Raw genomic sequence first — 7,922 nt, forward strand, 5'->3', positions numbered from 1 at the left:
CATTCAAGGGGATCTGTTCCATAATGTTCCTTAGCACCAAGGTCAGGCTGACAGGCCTGCAGTTCACCAGATCCTCCTTCTGGCCTTTGTTGTAGGTGGGCAGCACATTTGCCAACCTCCAGTGAACTGGGACCTCACTGGTTAGCCAGGACTGCTGACAAATGATTGCAAGTGGCTCAGTGAGCACTTCCACCAGCTCCGTCAGTACCCTTGGATGGACCCCACAAGCATAGGTTTGTGTGTTTTTAAGTGATGTAAAAAGTTACTAATGATTTTACTTTTCATTGTACTGGCTTCATTCTGCTTCTGTCCCTGTCTTGCAGCTCAGGGGAATATGTACCATTCATAAAAGTTGAAAATGAAAGAACTTAAAGCTGAAGAAATTCAAGAGAAGAGTGCTGTATTGAAATTCAGGAGACAGGATGAGACCATCTTAAATGTAACAGATTCTAATGAGAAACTAGGTATGCTGCTACTGCTTGAACGTTTTTCAAAAGATTCACTTACCATACTTGCCCATTTTCATGAACAACTTCTCCAAATGGTATGGGAGATCCTCTGTAGTAGCAGGGGCATTCAGTAGCAGGCACACATTTGCCACTCTCATCCATGTAGGTTCCGTTTATGCAGGTGCAGCCATCAACTGGGACAAACTTAATGTTGCATGTGACATCAGGCTCACTCAGAGACCGACAAGTGGGTGGACAGGAAGAGATGGTATAGCTGTAGCTTAGGGATTTGGGACATGAGGTGGTGTATTTTGCTTGAGAGAGGAAAATAAAATAGCTTGTTAATTCTAGATGGTAAATTCTCACGAGAAAAAAACCAACATAGGCAGTAGAAATAACATGTAAACAATACTGTGCACGTGTGCTTATGTTGCATCTTTCATGTAAATGTATTTCTGAATACTTCCAGAGTTAGATCTGAAAAGCTACTGTACATGTGGAGTAACTGATGCCTGCAAAGAAGAAAATAATTTTTCAAATGAAGGTTCAGAAAGTTCAGAAATCTCCATTTGGTGTTGCCATTCATTGCCAAGACTCCTAAACTCCTTGAAGTATGAGACAAGATGTCTCCCTGAATGTCTTCTGGTGTGCTGAAAACAGACACGCTGGATGAGCAGAACCTTGCATGCAGCTTCAAAGACCTCTCATTTGCAAGTGGTATTATAAGTACTGTTATGCTAATATGTCACATTTTCTCTACAATAACTTTTGACAAAGCTGTAGTGCAACTCAAAGTTCAGAAACAGGTGGAGGCACTTTCATAACAGCAGTCTCATTCCCAGTCAAGCTATGTCTCCCATCTGTTCTTATTCACTCTTGCTAGACATGGATTGATTCTAAGGGGACAGCAGAGAATCACTTCCAGGAGTGCACTTAACAAAATTCCTTCCTCAACAGTTACTAATTTGTCTAGAAATGAGTAGAAAATAATCTCTGATCAGCAGTTTTTATTGATGTGTGTTCTTAGGAAATGGGGTAGTTAAGAGTACTTACTGCAGACATCAGTCCTCCATCCCTGCAGCTGGATTCCTTTTGCAGCACAAGCTCTCACATAGGAAGACAGGGCTGCACACAGACAGTCCTCACTATTTTCACAGTTACATGTGTCAAACATGCAGTTCTAAGAATGGAGAGAAAAATAAAGTCTTGGCACTGCTAATATGATCAATCTAAAAAAAACAATGAACGTAATCTTTCTGGTCTTACTCCCTAATCCTTCTTCAGATATGCTTACTCATAGACCCCAGTAGCATAGCTTTTATCACTGTCTAGTCTTTGTCTAAGTTTCCTGGCAGGAGAGAATGCAGGTAATGGAAGTTCAGTTCGTGTCTGCAGTTATTACTAGGAAATAGTGGTCTTCAAGTCTGTTATACATTTAACAGCTTCATGGTCCTCTGAAACACATTCATGGATATGCTGCACAATAGCATACAAAGCTCTATTCACAGCATGCAGTTCAGACACATCCTTTCACTGGTGTCTGTACCTGGATGACTTCTAATGAGAAGAAAGATTTGCAACATATTGATAACAGAATTATGACTATTAAGTAATGGGCATTCTGTGCCAAGTGGCTATTAATGAGATAGCAGGCTGATAAGATGACAATTCACTGATACACAAACAAGCATTTGACATGCATTTACATAGGCTTTCTGCTATAAGTGTAAAACCTTCCAGGAGTAAATACCTGCCTTTTCATTTGCAAACAGGTCAGGATCTTGAAGCCAAGACTGACAATTGAAATAAGGTAATGTTACAACACAAACAGAAACACATGTTGAAAGAAGGAAGTGCTGCAGTACAGAAATTAAGATATAGATATTGCATAAGACATGTCTGGAACAGTCCTTTTCTGGTAGCTAGTTGTAATGATTCCATTTCTATTGTTTCTAAAGGGAAAAACAACCTAACAAAGTACCGTGTGGTAAACAGCGGGATTCACTGCATAGTGGCAATCAGCAAAAGGTCCTGTGCTGTTAGTTAGCAGTCCACACCAATACTGAGCGTATTTTTCTGTGAAAAGAAGAAAAAATACAAATGCACATTACTCTTTGTATTTCATTAGTCACAAAGCCACACTGCCCTGGTCTATGAAGCCAGTTCTGACACTTTGTTAAATTTCTCCTTCTCTGTCTTTTTTTTTTTTTTTCACTCAGCTTGTGGTCTAAGGTTCTATAACCAAAGAAGAGGACTTGCTGAAGGGGATGAATAAAAGGTTTGACCTTACAGTTTTCTTCAGCTGTGTTTCTCTGGATCTTCTTTTATTTTGTTACTTCTCTTCAGTGCTTTCATTTTTGAATATTTGTTTCTGATTTCAGATGCATGTTTTTACCAAATCTGTAAATCTTTATTTTTTATCTTTGCTTTCCAACTGATGTGTTTTCCTTAGGGATGAGCAAACAGAAGAAAAAAGCAAACTAGAAAAAATTCTAAGAAGCACGCACCATTATCAATGCTGAGTGCACAAGGGTTCTCAAAACTCTGCTGGATATTGGGGCATGAAGCCTGAGTTTTCCATGTATTAGCAAATGCTGTTGCTGTTCCTTCAATTATTCCACTTATGACCTTGAAGTCATCAGTTTGGATATTATTGAAGTTTCCACAGAGACCTGTTGAAAAGCAGTGAGAAGTTTATACTGCTCATATTACACAAAAGGCATTAATCAAGATGTTCTTATTTCATTCACTTACCACAAGTCTGATCTTTGAAAATAGGATCCAGTCGCACAAACACTTGCATTATAGGTATGAACTGGATTTCAAGGTGGACCCCAAAGTTTGTCTGCATGATCATGAAGAACGATGAAGGTCTGAACATGGTGACATTAGCTACACATGAAAAAACAAAATGATCACTCTCAGGATGAGGTCAAATGCTGAAAACCTGACACTGTTCTTCTTGAACTTCTATCACAATTGTTGCAAATTCTGAGGTGAAATAAAGCCAATCTTTATGAAAATTAATCAGAAATATAAATCAAAATTTATTGTTCAAAATCTACTTGCAGCTACCAAGTTATTAGCTTTATTTCCTTCCAGAACATAAGCCATTAGAGATTACTACTTCAAAGAGAATAAGTAGGAAAAACTGTATGGCACTGAGAGTTAAAAAGAATATTTCTGTTTCTAAGCTTGTACAGAATACATTGGAGCCCTCACTCTGCTGGAGCAGGAAAATAAGGAGATCTGGGGGTCAGAGATATTGCATGGAATCATTAGTTACTGAAACGAAGCAAAATTCAGATTTCTTTCTAAGCAAGTGTGAGCACAGAGGTAGTAGTTAAAAAAAAGAGGTAAGAGAGGTAAAAAGATGTCTTCTGCATTCAATTTTGGGCAGTAAGAAAGAAGTAAACCTGAGAGTGATCAAATCAGGAGATTGTAAATGCTGTTTACTACTATTTAAACTCTTGCCTATGCTTGTACTGTCTCTCATTTCTTTATGACACCAAACATTTCACTTTATTTCAAAAGCACTTGTATCATTCACTGTTGTAGAGAAAAAAAATACCTGCTGACATGGGCAGCTGGGTGTAGATTGAGTTCACAAACACACTACGATCAGGTCTGACCTCAATGACCTATTAAGGAAGGGGAAAAAAGGCAACTGTGTGAATCAGACTGGTTTGGGTTGCGAAGGACCTTTAAAGATCTAGTTCTAACCTCCCTGCTATGGGCAGGGACACCTTCCATTAGACCAGGTTGGTCAAAGCCCCATCCAACCTGGTCTTGAATACTTCCATGGATGGGACATCCACAACTTCTCTGGGAAACCTGTTCCAGTTTTTCACCATCCCTGTGAGGAATTTCTTCCTTATATCTAATTAAACCTGCCCTCTTTCAGTTTGAAGCCACTCCCAAAAAATCACAAAGTGATTGTTCTATGTGCCCTAGTAAGAAGTCCCTCTCCAGCTTTCTTGTAGGCCCCCTTTAGGGACCGGAAGGTGCTCTAAGATCTCCCCAGAGCCTTCTCCTCCCCAGGCTGAACAACTCCAGCTCTCTCAGCTTGTCCTCATAGGAGATGGTCTCCAGCCCTCTGATTGTCTTTGTGGCCCTCCTCTGGACCCGTTACAACACATCCATGTTCTTCTTAGGCTGGGAGCCCCAGAGCTGGATGCACCACCCCAGATGGGGTCTCATCATAGTGGAGTCAAGGGGCAGATCACCTTCCTTGACCTAGTGGCCACACTGCTTTTAATGCAGCCCAGGCTGGCTTTCTGGGCTGCCAACCATGTGTGAAGAATAACTATAATCCAAAGAGTAATAATGGTGATATTAATTAAACAGATATTCAATAAAAAAGGTAGGTCTTTGTGATTCCACCTCCTCCCTGTTTCTACCTTGTCCCTTTACTAATTTTCCCTGCTGCAAAAGAATAACTTTTAAAGTGATTTTCTCAGTTTTTTAGGGGATTGCATCATCTTGTTTTCTTTGAACACATCTTAGTTATGAATTACATCCCTTACTGTTGTAATTGTAGTTACTAACCTTAAAACTCGTGGTTTTTTTCTATCTGATTAGGAGAGAAAATAGCTTTTTTCTGCTTTGTGAGTACAATGTGTTTCTTAATGAAATTCCACAAAGCCAAATTTATGGCTGATCTGATTTTCATAACAAAATCAGTTTCTTTTCACTTGATTAAAATTAATACGTAGTCATTGTATATGTTGAACATTTGACAAAGAAATGCAGCTCCCTGACTGATTAAGACCTAGTTACTTTTCTCTCCTTTTTTTTAATATGCTTATTTTGCATTCTTACAGTTTGTCCTTTATTCATGTTGAGGGTCACGGTCTTTAAGCATGTCTCAGTGTCTGTTAGGCCACATTTGCGTAGGTCTACCAGGATGGTGAATGTTTCATCTTTGCAGTCCTGAAAAAAAATGCCAGCAGTTATTTCACGAAAGTCGAATTACAGTAGCTTTCCCTGTAAAAACTTCTCTCAACTCTGAGAAAATATTTCTGTTTCTGAAGAAGATACACACTCTCACAAATCCCTGACCCTCTTTGGCTGAAGATTCAATTTTGCCCTGTTGTAATGACTAGGAACAAGAAAACTAGAATCTGTATTTTATTGATTATACCCATATGGATATCAAGATGGTTATCTGTATTCATATTTGGTGTTTTTATTCATGCCATCTTCTGATGTTTGATTCAATTCTACTGTAACTCTCATCTTTCTGTGGCCGCTATCTATATTAGACAAAAATTTCAGATAAAACATGTCTCATGTGAACAGTAACATACAACATTTTATTTCATTTTACTGAATTGTGCAGGTGAGGAAAAAGGAAAGCAAAAAAATGGAAAAAGCCCCTAAAAGATCAAAATATTTCACACATGCCTGTAATTAAATATTTTAATTATCATTAACTTCTAATTTTTCTACTTCCTTTAAAAATGTTCAAAACCAAAATTAAATGTATCAGGTAACTTGAACTGATTTTCTCTATTTGAACTTCACAGAAATGAAACAAATTTTGGTTTAAAATCTTAAATTTAATCTTTTTAAGAACCGTTGGTGTAATTTTTCAGACTGATACCATCTGGCCAAATGTCATATAATAGAGTAACATGACAAAAATTATGCAACTCAGTAAGAAAGCTGGATTAATCATACTGAAGAATGTATACTAAGCAAATTCTTTACAAAGACAATGTTCTTCAATTACTCTATCACAGAACTGGAAATTTTCCAATGAACACTGTATATAGTTGCATGACATCCTACTAGTTAAATGATGATTGTCACTTGAATGGCAGCATAGTAAACATCTGGCTAAGTGGCAGGTAATTTAATGTCTGCATGTCAAAAGTGCTAAGTTGCAGAAGCGTTGAGATCACGTTTTCTTTCTATAAATGTATGAGGCTTTATGACCTACTAATGCCTGAGTCCCACCTTAGAAAGGACGTAGGTGCAGTCTCCGTGGTGATCATAACGTTTTTTATCATATGTGGAAATGTGTGAACCTCCCTCTACTGAACATATTCCTGGGCATGACATGTCTTGGCAGCTCCACTGGCCTCCATTGCAGGTACTGGAAGAATAAAGTTAGCTGAAATCAGTAACAGTGGCCCAGAGTAACAGTGGTGTTAGGTTCAGCTGGTTTGCTATTGCTTTTCCCTTCAGGCTGTAGTTTGACACATAGTGAATCTAGACTTAAGACTTTCCAAAACATTGTGAACTTGTGATGGAATGACTCTGGTAACCATTCACCTTGCTTATTTAATTGTTTTCTATCTTTGGACAGGTGAACTCTCCAAAACAGGTATTGGATAAATAATTGTTTGGTTTTTTTCAGCTAACATAAAGCACAATGACAAATTGAAATATCTTTTGTGGTTTTTTTTTTTTGTTTTGTTTTCTTTTTTTTTTAAATAATTGTATCATAAACTGATAAATAAGGAAATGTAATTTCACATTTACTCCTGATGCAGGTTGTGTCTGTCTTCTAAGGTGATGTGATAGTGCACAGGTACAAGATTAATAATTGTGAAATGGTGGTTATATTATGTCATCCCTTGCTTTCTCCAGAGAAAATAAATATTTGCCAATACATTAATGACTGCAACTTCATTCCTCTTAGAGAAATCCAAATGTTTGAACAAAATAAACAAAGAGGAAGCATTTTAATTGACTGATGAGAAATCTAAACATTGTAAATCCTTGCTTTGATCACCATGAGTTAGAGTGCAAAGCAAGTTATGGCTGTTGCTAAATAAAACAAACAATGTTCTTTAGGGGTATTTTGGAACTGTAGTGGTCAGTTAAATACATATGTCAATTACCAGTGATGCAATGGCATATAATAAACTATTAAACTCATTAAATTTATGAGAGGAAATAGTGAGTTAGAAAAGCAACAAAGGTTACCAGGTCTGGCACGGCTCTGAAAAAGAAGCTCCTGTAGCGTAGGTGTTGCCATTGTAAATACAGGAGCACTGCTGCTGGGGAATGCAGCCAGAATTGTTGATGTCATCAAATACAGTCCCTAGATTAAAAAAAAAAAAAAAAGACAAAACCTTGATGAATTAAAGAGGCATTTCCTATACACTTGTTTGTTTATTACAAATCCTTAATATCATCTTAGAGGCAGATCTGCAGCTGTTGTGAGTGGATATACCAAGGCTGAGGACAGCATGACTATGTCAGTTTGCTCAGTGAAGGATTTGGCTTTTGTATTCTTAAATTCCACCTGCTCTGAAAGAGGGACTTATTGTAGCACAGGTGGCTGGTTGAAAGACTTGTCTTGATCTGTTTGCTGTTCTCTTTTCCTGCTTTCTAAATATTGCACATGTATTGGCAATTAATTCAGGTATCTTTTCTCAGCTGAGACATGACAAATGCTTTTCACTTGCAGCTGTGAAAAATGCAAATACATGAGATTTAAAGCCCACATGGAACCTGCCC

This window comes from Pseudopipra pipra, chromosome 6, assembly GCF_036250125.1.
Source record: "Pseudopipra pipra isolate bDixPip1 chromosome 6, bDixPip1.hap1, whole genome shotgun sequence".
Classification (NCBI taxonomy): Eukaryota; Metazoa; Chordata; class Aves; order Passeriformes; family Pipridae; genus Pseudopipra; species Pseudopipra pipra.